The following is a 12576-nucleotide window of genomic DNA, read 5'->3' as shown; positions in this document are numbered from 1 at the left end:
TGACCATGTTGTGGAATGATTTCTCAAGTACCGCTCACACGACTGCTAACACTGCATCGATTACAAGTGACAGGAGACAGCAGTTGTCAACTATGGTTATAAACTACTTCTCCTCCCATATCGATGTTCTCCCTCACAGGTCATTCCCCTTTGCCTCTTGGGCCGCTAAACTGGACACCTGGCCTGAATTGGCACACTATGCCTTACAGGAGCTCGTTTGCCCTGCTGCTAGTGTGTTATCTGAAAGAGTCTTCGGTGCTGCTGGATCAATCCTGACAGAAAAAAGGACCCATCTCTCGACCCAAAATGTTGATGATCTAACCTTCATTAAAATGAACCATGCATGGGTTTCAAAGGATTTTGTCCTACCCTTCCCCTGATGACACATAGGTTGCCAGAAAACTGCCTCACTTTTGTCTTCCTCTTCCTTGGACTTGCCCAATTCTGCCATTTGCAGCAGCTGAATGTCCAGCCTACACATCAACATATGCCATTTTTTAAACCTCCCTAACTGGACTGCCCACCCCCCAAGGGCTGGGGTCAACACCTGGTGCACCCAGGCAAGTGCCGTTGCTCTGAACAGGTGGATGGGCCCACTGATGGCCGTCGGCACTGGCACAGGGCCCCTCATAGTACAATACAGTGTCTCTGATGGTGGGGGGGCCCACTCGCCGTCAGACCACCGTCAGACACACCAGCGTACTGTGAGGGGCCCTGTGCCAGTACTATTGCCCACGAGTGTGCTCCCCCTGCTTGGTCATGGCCACAGCACTTGAAAGTTGCAATACTTATCTCTCCCTGCTCCACCGCTGTGTTGTCTGGGCAGTTAAATTCTTCACAGGGATGACCACTAGAAATTTGGTGTATTGATCGATGATGGTTAAGATATAGCTATGGCTTGTCCTGCTGGCCTCTACCTTCAGATGATCAATGGCTACCATTTGTAATGGACGTCAACTTACAAGCGGATGCAGTGGTGCTTTATGATCACCTTTCACAGTTGTGATAGTCACAGACGTGTGACATTCCTGCCACCATTTTTCAATGTCTCCTCTCATGCCAATCCAATAGAATCGCCTACGGCCTGTGGCTTCTGTCTTTTGCACTCCAAAATGACCAGACACATCATGATAGGCAGTGAGGACCAGTCTACATCTCTCCCTGTGATCACAATTTGATGGAGACAAGTAACGGTGATGTGATCCACGCTACTGTGATAAAGCAATCCTTTCTTCACAAAGAACCATTTTCGCTGTCTCCACAGACACAGTAATTGAGGGTCTGCATCGCCTCTGCAACATCTACTGGGAGGTTTTCCCGCGATGAGTAATTCCCAAATTTCTGCTAACACTCGACTTTCCATCTGTACTTGTATCCATGTAGTTTCCAATAGCGGAGAGTCTGGACTGGCTTACTGAGATTGAAATATATACGAAGATTTAAAAGTACCACAACACTGTATACTGTTGTACACTTCGAATACCTTTCCCTTTTTCTACTTTTTAAATTCTGGTGTAATACATAGTGAGCCTGTGAGTGTCTGTGTCTGACTCCGGAAGTATAGACGGAAATTTACAATTACCCCTAGACTGTATACACCTGGTATGTGCTGATACAGTACCTTTGTTCAAAAAATTTTATTACGGTATCATCCATAGTGAGTGAGTGTGTGTGGTTTACGCCTTCTATATATGCGGTGAATCGGAGATGCCAATTTTTACCCTATACTCGATACAGCTTGTATCTTGTTATACAGTACCTTTCTTCGACATTTAGTATTACGATCAAATCCATCATGCGTAAGCGTCTGAGTGTGACTACGGGACTATGTATACAGAGATTTCAATTGTACCTTATAATATATATATACTTGCCATCTTGTTATCCAGTACCTTTTATACAACATTTTTTATTATGGTCAAACCCAGACTGAGTGAGCGTCTGAGGGTGACTCCGGAAATATATACCGAGATTTCAAATTTGGCCAACACTGTATACAGCTGTACACTTCTGATACAGTAACTTTTTTGCTATTTAGATTCTGGTGTAATCTATAAAGAGCCTGTGAACGTCTGTCTGTTACTCTGATAATATATTTGGAGCTTTAAGATTATCCCAACACTGTATACAGCTGTACGCTTGTGTTACATTACCCATTTACAGCTTTTCATATTCTTGTGTAATCCATACTGTGCCTGAGAGCGTTTGTGTCTCCCTTCTGAAATGTATACGGAGATTCAGAATGTTTACACTATACTATATATACCTTGTATCTGGTGATACTGTACCCTTTTTCAACTTTTTATTTTATTGGGTAATCCATACTGAGCCTGTGAGTGTCTGTGTATGATTCATGAAATATATACGGAGATTTACTGTTATCCCTAGACTGTATAGAGCTGTACGCTTCTGATACAGTACCATATATCTGCTGGTATTTTGGGTCCATTTTCCAAAACATGAGGAAGTATGGTGGAAGAGGATGCAGATGTGGGTGTGGGGGGCCACTTGGTACTGATGGTGGTGGTGGTGCATCTGCTGGTAGTGCCAAAAACACAATAGCAGCTAAGGCAGGTGGTGTTGAGCCTGCATCATGGTGTAGCTCTGGAAGGCCTGTAAGACTCCTTTTTATGGGAGTAGGTAGACTGCTTTTAAAGCCGTAGCATCAGGAACTGTTTTTGGCTTACATTGCTAAAACAGCCTGCAGCTCTATCGCCTCCTCTTCTGAAGTTTAAAAAATGCAAGCACTGAGTCATCAGTGCAGGCTTCTGGTCAGGAGCAACCCCTTTCCTTGTGGCCTTCACCCACACCAAAAGTGAAGGAAGCGGCAGCACACACTTCAGATTACTCCATGGAGCCTGGGTTAATTAAAAGTTGGGCCCATCATATACTGGAGCATTCCAAATGGGGGACATCAGACACTGGAGCAGAATTTACTGGGCCCATTATACACTGGAGCATTAGAAATGGAGCCCATTATATATGGAGCATTATTAGGGCCCACCATACACTGGAGCATCATCCATGAGGCCCATCATATACTGGAGCATTATAAATGGGGCAGATCAGACACTGGAGCAGCATCTATGGGGCACATTATACACTGGAGCATTAGAAATGGGGTCCATTATATATGGAGCATTATTAGGGCCCATCATACACTGGAGAGCCATCCATGAGGCCGATCATATACTGGAGCATTCCAGATTGGGGACATCAGACACTGGAGCAGCATTTATGGGGCCCATTATACACTGGAGCATTAGAAATGGAGCCCATTATATATGGAGCATTATTAGGGCCCATCATACACTGGAGCATCATCCCTGAGGCCCATCATATACTGGAGCATTCTAAATGGGGCAGATAAGACACTGAAGCAGTATCTACAGGGCACATTATACACTGGAGCATTAGAAATGGGGCACATTATATAAGGAGCATTATTTGGGCCCATAATACACTGGGGCAACATCCATAAGTCCCATTACATACTGGAGCATTCCAAATGGGGGACATCAGACACTGGAGCAGCATTTACGGGGCTCATTATACACTAGAGCATTAGAAATGGGGCCCATTATATATGGAGCATTATTTGGGCCAAGACACTGGAGCATCATCCATGGGGCCCATCATACACTGGAGTATTCTAAATGGGGCCATCAGACACTGGAGCAGCATTTATGTGGCTCATTATACACTGGAGCATTAGAAATGGGGCCCATTATATATGGAACATTATTTGGGCCCATAAGACACTGGAGCATCATCCATGGGGCCCATCATATACTGGAGCATTCTAAATGGGGCAGATCAGACACTGGAGCAGCATCTATGGGGCACATTATACACTGGAGCTTTAGAAATGGGGCCCATTATATATGGAGCATTATTAGGGCCCATCATACAAAGGAGAATCATCCCTGAGGCCCATCATATACTGGAGCATTCCAGATTGGGGACATCAAACACTGGAGCAGCATTTACGGGGCCCATTATACACTGGAGCATTAGAAATGGAGCCCATTATATATGGAGCATTATTAGGGCCCATCATACACTGGAGCATCATCCATTAGGCCCATCATATACTGGAGCATTATAAATGGGGCAGATCAGACACTGAAGCAGCATCTACTGGGCACATTATACACTGGAGCATTAGAAATGGGGCCCATTATATATGGAGCATTATTTGGGCCCATAATACACTGGGGCATCATCCATGAGACCCATTATAAACTGGAGCATTCCAAATGGGGGACATCAGACACTGGAGCAGCATTTACAGGGCTCATAATACACTGGAGCATTAGAAATGGGGCCCATTACATATGGAGCATTATTTGGGCCCATAAGACACTGAAGCATCATCCATGGGGCCCATCATATACTGGAGCATTCTAAATGGGGCAGATCAGACACTGGAGCAACATCTATGGTGCACATTATACACTAGAGCAGGGGTCCCCAACCACCGGTCCGCGGCCCAGCACCGGGCCGTTGCAGTGCCCTTGCCGGTCCGCGGACAGAAGGGGAGCCGGCGGCGGTGCAGCAGCTGATACTCACCCTGCATCCCGCGGCGGCTTCATCCGGCGCTGAGCTGTCAAGTGTACCGCTCATTTAAGGTCATGAATATGGATGCCACTCCTCCCCCATAGGCGTGGCGTCCATATTCATGGACCTTAATGAGCGGTAGCACGTGACCGCTCCGCACAGGAGCTGAAGCGCCGCGAGATGCAGGGAGGGAAGTTCAGCGACGGGAAGGAAGGTCAGTGATGTGAGGGTAAGTATGATGGGGGAGAATGGGGGAGCCGAGTGGAGCCATATATACAATGGAGGCCGGGAGACTGGGAGCGGAGCCATATATACAGGGGAGGCCGGGAGAGTGGGAGTGGAGCCATATATACATGGGAGGCCGGGAGACTGGGAGCGGAGCCATATATACAGGGGAGGCCGGGAGACTGGGAGCAGAGCCATATATACAAGGGAGGTCAGGAGACTGGGAGCGGAGCCATATATACAGGGGAGACTGGGAGCGGAGCCATATATACAAGGGAGGGAGAGTGGAAGCAGAGCCATATATAAAAGGGAGGGAGAGTGGAAGCAGAGCCATATATACAGGGGAGGGAGAGTGGAAGCAGAGCCATATATAAAAGAGAGGGAGAGTGGAAGCAGAGCCATATATACAGGGGAGGGAGAGTGGAAGCAGAGCCATATATACAAGGGAGGGAGAGTGGGAGCGGAGCCATATATGCAAGGGAGGGAGAGTGGGAGCGGAGCCATATATACAAGGGAGGCCGGGAGAGTGGGAGCGGAGCCATATATACAAGGGAGGCCGGGAGAGTGGGAGCGGAGCCATATATACAGGATGGGACAGGGGAGCCATGTATACAGGATAGAAGAGTGGGAGCAGAGCCATGCATACAGGATGGGAGGATGGGAGCGGAGCCATGTATACAGGATGGGAGGATGGGAGCGGAGCCATGTATACAGGATGGGAGAGTGGGAGCGGAGCCATGTATACAGGATGGGAGAGTGGGAGCAGAGCCATGTATACAGGATGGGACAGGGGAGCCCTGCATACAACAGGGGGAGCCACACAGAGCTGGACAGGACGGGGGGACCACACATACATTTTCTGATGATTAGAAAATAATCAGCATGTACAGTACTCCAGTACAAGTTTTCTTAAGTGCTCAATGCTCCATTTCCTTGTAGGTTCCAATCATCATTAGCAGTGACGATCATCAGTAGAAGTAGCCGGTGCTCCCACTGAAACAGAGAAACAAGCCAGGTGCTCCCACTCATTCAAAACCTATGGTGAGTTGAGTCACATTAAAAATGTTATAATCAAATGATAAGTATGCACTGCTAAACTACAACCGCGTCCATAGCCCTGCCCCCTTATGACCAAAGCCCCGCCCCGTCACACCTCCATCCCCGCCCTGCCGGGCCATGGAAGAATGGTCTTGGTTCAAGCCGGTCCCTGGTGCAAAAAAGGTTGGGGACCACTGCACTAGAGCATTAGAAATGGGGCACATTATACACTGGAGCATTAGAAATGGGGCCCATTATATATGGAGCATTATTTGGGCCCATAACACACTGGAGCATCGTCCATAGGGACCATCATATACTGTAGCATTATGTGGAGCTCATCATATACTGTATGGAACATTATATGTGACCAATTATTTTGTATGGAGAAATATATGAGGCTCATTATTCTGTATGGTGCAAAATGTGGTGGCTATAATACTATATGGAGTAATATACTGTCATTTTTTTGAGCTATTGTACAATTTAAAATATATCAGTCATGTCATGTAAGCAGTGAAGTATTTGTCATTGTACTATACCTATATTTCTGTGCCGTATCGGAGCATCATGGGTTGTGGTATGTGTTAAAGGGGCGCACTGACACTCTTTGGCCCAGGGCACACGAAAACCTGGAGCCAGCCCTACCTCCCACAACTTTAGCCAAATAACCCCCCGTTTTCAATGCGTAACTATTGTTAGGAAGTAAATTAAGGTTGACAAGCTTCAGTAATAAGAATTGATGTTTTTGGCATTGAAATGGGTACTGTAGGTGTGTTTACTGTCCTCCACTCCCTGCCGACTTTTCTTCCCCATTGACCTGCATTGGGTTTTGTGTTTCAGTTGGACCCCCGACTTTTCCCTATAGTCGGCCGATTTCGTTCAACTCAACTTTTGCGAAAGTCGGGTTTCATGAAACCCGACTCGACCCTAAAAAAGGCAAAGTCGCTCATCTCTATTGTCTACAAATTTCTCAAGGGCTGTCACATTGTAAAAGGATCATCTTTATTCTCATTTGAACAAGGAAAGACTAGTACCAATGGGATGTAACTGAATGGGAGGAGACACAGATTAGATATTAGAAAAAACTTCTTGACAGTTAGGGTGATCAGTGAGTGGAACAGGCTGCCAGGAGAGGTGGTGAGTTCTCTTTCCATGGAAGTCTTCAAACAGAGGCTGAACAGACCTCTGTCTGGGATGATTTAGTGAATCCTGCGTTGAACAGGTGGTTGGACCAGATGACCCAGGAGGTCCCTTCCAACTCTACCATTCTATGGTTCTATGACTCTAGGAAAACTTTACTGAAGGCCCAATTTCAATCTTCATTACATGGCCCCTGGAATTCTAGATCCTTAGTGTACTTTTTGATGTTCTGATACCAACAGTGAATGGGAGCTTTCTATTCTATGTTAGTGATGTGATGTCAATGTGGCTGTCTGACTTAGTTTATTAGCTAATTCAGCCTTTAGCCCCCCTTGCAGTTTCTCTCTAAAGTACAAAAGTATCAGCTGTCCCAAATCAAACATGCCAGATCCTTAACTTCCTTGACAATCATCTTTCAGGGGTCACCATAAAAACTAGATTATCAGCCAATCCCATCTATATTGGTGATGGGTTCAGCCACATCACCCATGACAGAGAAGTGGGCTGCCATACAATTGTCAACTCTTTCATCACCCACACAGAGGGAGAGAGGAAGCCTGTGATGGTTTGTGTCATTGGACAACCCTCTCTAGAGGTTTGGGACACTTGGTAATCAACTGTAACCAAATATATTATATTTAGTGTAATTGACATATTTTCTACAGAGCTTGCAGATGTTGTAGCTGTTTGCTCTAACTCAAAGTCAGATTATGAGGTCACCAGTGAGGTCAAATTGTTGGACCTGCCCTCTCAGTCACAAGCTCTCAAAATGCACACCAGTTGTGAGCCAAACAATTCTGTTTATTACCCTGTGAGCAGGTTTCTTATACCATTTACAGACAAATGCAGTTCCCACTGGAAATTCCCATCAGCCACCCCCTTCTCACAAATATGTTACAAGATTTTTTAGCTATTATGTCTTTCCCAGCATACTACCCATAACACACATTTTCTCAAAGAATTGCATATGAAAAAGGTAAACATGAAACCAAATATGAAACCTTAAGAAATATATTAAACAAAATATGAGACTAAGAGACTAGTTAATACTAAAAAAATACAGTACATAGAAATGGTTTAACCCTTCAATATCACAGCTATGGGCCCAATGGAGAGGGTGGGTAATTGTTAGTATGCCATCCCTCTTTATTCTTGACCTAAGTCCAAATCACCTTATCTTTTATAGAGTAGAGTCTTAGCCAACCCACTGCCTCTCGTTAAGTCAGTAACCTTTCAATTTATGTTTCCCTAATTAGAATCAGTCAACATTGGCACTTCTTAAAATCAGACGTCAATAAGACTCAACTAACACAAAGCTAGTGGGTACCAGACTTGCAAACTATAATACAGTGTGCCCTTTGTTAATCCTTACAAGTAAGAGAATGCCAACCGAGAAGATCAAGAGCACTCACTCGTAGGTTCTGGACATGACTTCCTTTCTGTATGTTTGTTTTTCTCTCATCTGATGGGTTAGTCTAAAAAGACTCCATAGCTCAAAGCCTCAATGCAATGTCTAAACTCCGTCATTGGGATACGCAACACATAAAAGTGGCAGAAGATCGTAAAGGACCGTGCTTGTGTTGCGGTGTCACATAGATGACACAACTAATTAGGCACGGAAATACACTGCTCACTTTAATAAGAACAAGGAGAACAAGTCAAGGGTACAAGAGCTAGATTCTATATTTACAGGATTATACTACTGGATCCATGGTTTGAAGAGTTCACATTATTTCACATTTTTAACCTTACTGATCAAAGCTGTATTGAAGTCCATTTATTGAATAATTTTTTTTTACTTCTTGATTATTCTTCTAGGCACAAAGCAGAAAAAAAGCCACTTGACATGATAAAGATCCCACTCCGCCAGTAACCAAAAAAATATATATTGCACCAATGCCAAGAGAACATCTTTGCTTACTATAAAAGATGCATAATAGCATAGTGAAGAATAAATATTATGAAATTCCATAATAATGCTCGCAGCCATTAATAAGCATAAGGAAGCTACGCACATCTTCATTCATTTGCATTTCTCCCCATGCTAAATAAATATACCATACATTTATATCTCTTTGCACACAGCTTAATTTGTTTCTTGTGGATTTCTATTTTCTTCAGGCTCGGCAATTATTATTGACATCACGTAACATTCACTAGTACGCACCATTTTTAAGCTACGTTCTAAAATGCAGGCAGGTTCGTCAATGACTGCTACGGTTAAAAATAGAAAAAAAATCTCAATGTTTAGAATATACGTTTTTTTGTACTAGAAATTCTATAGAATTTCTGTAAATTAAGACTAATGCACCATATAAACATTAAGAGACAACATTTTTAATAATCTTTTATATCAGTTTTCTCATCAACACAACGTATAGAAGAAAAATTCTTTGATGGTAAAGACATTACTCCTTTACTTAATATATTGTTTTCTATTCTTTTTTCCAATTCTTTTTTTTTTTTTACTTTTTATTTACTTTAGAATTTTTTATCTAAAATTTTTACCTAATTGCTTCTCATTAATTTGGCTAAATCATTTTGCCAAAAAAAAAAATTCTAAACTTAAAAAAAATGAAAAATGCTGACTGCAAAGGAGTGAACTCCTAATCTTTAATACTGTATCTTCATAAAAAATGATTATTAATTTATAAAAATATTTGAGTTTTTATTTTAAATCCCTGAAAATTCTCACTTTGTAAAAATAGGAAAATTTATCAACAACCAACCTGTTAGAAAGGAAATAAGTATGGTGGTCAAGGTTTTATGAAGATTTTCAGAAAGTAAGGTCAGTGATGACATTGAACAGACCATGTTTTGAACAGAGCCAAGAAGAATGATCCCAGACTTGGCCATAACATGGTTCACTAGAAAGACTTGTGGGTCCTGCTAAAGGCTAGTTGACAGACATCTAAATTAATTAGCCAGAATAAGCATTTATTCATCAAGATCAATAGATTTTCCATTTCCAAACACCACATGTGGTCCCATATAAAGTTTTCAAAGGTGAAATTTGGAATTTTTTGGCCATAACGTTCAAGAATAAAGATGATAGTCCAATGTCCTTGAAGATGAAAAGAACAGCTCTGATGACCTTGGGCATTTTGTTTATGACGGGATATATGTCAAAAACGATACTGACCTCATTTCTTTTAATACATGACCAAAGAAGAGGCTTTCACATAAAGGAAATAAATATATGGCTTCTGCAAAGATGCAACTCATGTGAGACAAGACGAGTGCAAGCTGTCACCTCTCGAAGCACAAATTAATCATTGCTGTTCATTTGCTTCAATTCAGATGTTCCTTACAATGAAAGCCTTTTTCTTTTTTTTCTAGGAAATTCTAGTGATATGAATTTAATGGTGATTGAAGGGAGGCTTGGAGGAGACATTTGGCTTTGCTTTGGTAGAAGATACATTCCTGGTGTAGACTATTTAAGATGCAAAGCAAATACCCCCAGCGATAGGGGCTGCGAATGAGCAAGACAAACAGAGCAATCAAAGCAGAGCTGGGGAACAACTGGCGCCGAGCAGGGACTCAGGCACTCTCAACCACAACTTGCTGATGGTAATCCCATTCCTATTCATTACCTGAGAAAATGGATCAAGCTTAGCATTGGGTTATCTAGCCTTGTACTCAATTCTTTTTGCTTCAAGATTATATTGTAGAGAGGTGTAATAATGACTGGTGTAACTTCCCAGAACAGCAAATATGAATATATCTTAGTGTTTACAATTGTTATATATTAAATTAGAAAAAAATATATGTATATATATATGTGTGTGTATGTAAATATATATGTGTATGTGTGTGTATATATTATATATATGTATACATATGCATGTATGTGTGTATGTAAATATATATATATATGTACGTGTGATATATGTATGTGTATGCATATATACGTATGTATATATATGTATGACGTGTATATATACATATATATGTGTGTGTAGGTGTGTGACATGTATATATGTGTGTACATATAGATGTGTGTGCATGTATATACGTGTGTGACGTATATATATAATATATGTATATATATATACACATATGTGTGTGTTTGTGTGACGTATTTGTATATGTATGTACATATAAATATATAGAAATGTAGATACACACGTCACATATATATGCTGTATTTTTTCTTTTTTAATATATATATGTAGACACAAAACATATAATTTAAAGTATCTATTTATATATTGATGTATGTGTGTATATGTGTTTATCTATATGTATTTATATATATATATATACACATATAGATAAATACATATGTACACACATACATCAATATGTAAATAGATACTTTAAATTATATGTTTTGATGTTATGTAATGGAATTGGCTATTATATAATAACTGACAAAAAAAATAATTACATTTTGTAGAAAGAAAAAACATTACGTGCCAATATTTATAATATACATATATATATATATATATATATATATAAACAAACAAGCACATTGTAGCGTCACAAGCCAGACTGCCTTTAAGAGCGAGGCAGGCAGCAATGACACCTGTAAACTGGAGCACAGACGTCGCCGCGGACCTCCATAGATTGCACCTCATGCATTTTACATCCTATCATCTCTGCCATTCTTACAGCACAGGCGATGCTCATAAGTAAATTAGATTTTCCTGAAAGTCAAATTCACCGAGCTACAAAATGTACGCTACCGCTCCAAAATCTGGATCCTGTCATTATAATTGCAGACATATACTCTGGGATAATACACGGGGACATAGTTCAGCATCAGAGCAAATGTTCTCTTTTATAATTCTAGGCAGGAAGATCATTTTTTCAATGCAAACTTTCTTTCCGTCTATTCTTGGAAATCCTACCTGATACAGATGTGCCTCTCTGGCCGGGGTTCATTTTTTGATCATTTCAGCTCCACACAGTAGAAATTCAGTTGTTCTCAGCACCAAATGAGCAGAGCACAGCTCGAATTCAGAAGACTCAACCTCCACATCAAGACTTAGACACACCTCTCCCCATGTCATCTGCTACTCTCCAGCTCCCAGGAATAAATGAGAAGGACCTGAGCTGAATGAAATAGGGATAAATTCTGTTACATTGTCTCACATCAGCCCAATAACATACGCTTGCAGTTTTTTTTTTTTACTTAAAATCCTGTCTGGACGTCCAAAATTAAGTTAAATGAGCATTCAACACTTTTTGGGTAGTGAATTGATTGTCTAAGCGATGTTATATTGATCAGAAAATGTATATTATATCATAATCAGCTCATATTACACACAATATCCTAATAGTATGTGACAAGTGAGAAACACAGCAAGATTCCTCTTTATGACAGAAAGACATATGATGGACAGATAGATAATAGATAGATAATAGATAACAGATAGATAGATAGATAGATAGATAGATAGATAGATAGATAGAGAGGGGAAAAAAGTATTTAGTCAGCCACCAATTGTGAAAGTTCTCCCACTTAAAAAATGAGAGAGGCCTGTAATTGACATCATAGGTAGACCACAACTATGAGAGTCAAAATGAGAAAACAAATCCAGAAAATCACCATACCTGATTTGGCAAGATTTATATTGCAAATTATGGTGGAAAATAAGTAAT

The 12576-nt window shown here is 41.3% G+C and overlaps 1 protein-coding gene across 2 annotated transcripts in view; it reads right to left on the bottom strand.

Annotated features, from left to right (window-relative positions):
- Window positions 1-12004, bottom strand: part of SLC6A1 (solute carrier family 6 member 1) — a 245090-nt gene extending 233086 nt beyond the window's left edge. For both annotated transcript variants that reach the window (XM_073574237.1, XM_073574236.1), the window contains exon 1: window positions 11823-12004. The gene's annotated coding sequence lies outside the window, so the exon portion shown is untranslated. The remainder of the gene's footprint in view (window positions 1-11822) is intronic.
- Between the last annotated feature and the right edge of the window lie 572 nt (window positions 12005-12576).

This window comes from Dendrobates tinctorius, unplaced genomic scaffold, assembly GCF_039654945.1.
Source record: "Dendrobates tinctorius isolate UK_male_01 unplaced genomic scaffold, ASM3965494v1 ptg000038l, whole genome shotgun sequence".
Lineage (NCBI taxonomy): Eukaryota > Metazoa > Chordata > Amphibia > Anura > Dendrobatidae > Dendrobates > Dendrobates tinctorius.
This window is presented reverse-complemented; position numbering and strand designations above follow the sequence as displayed.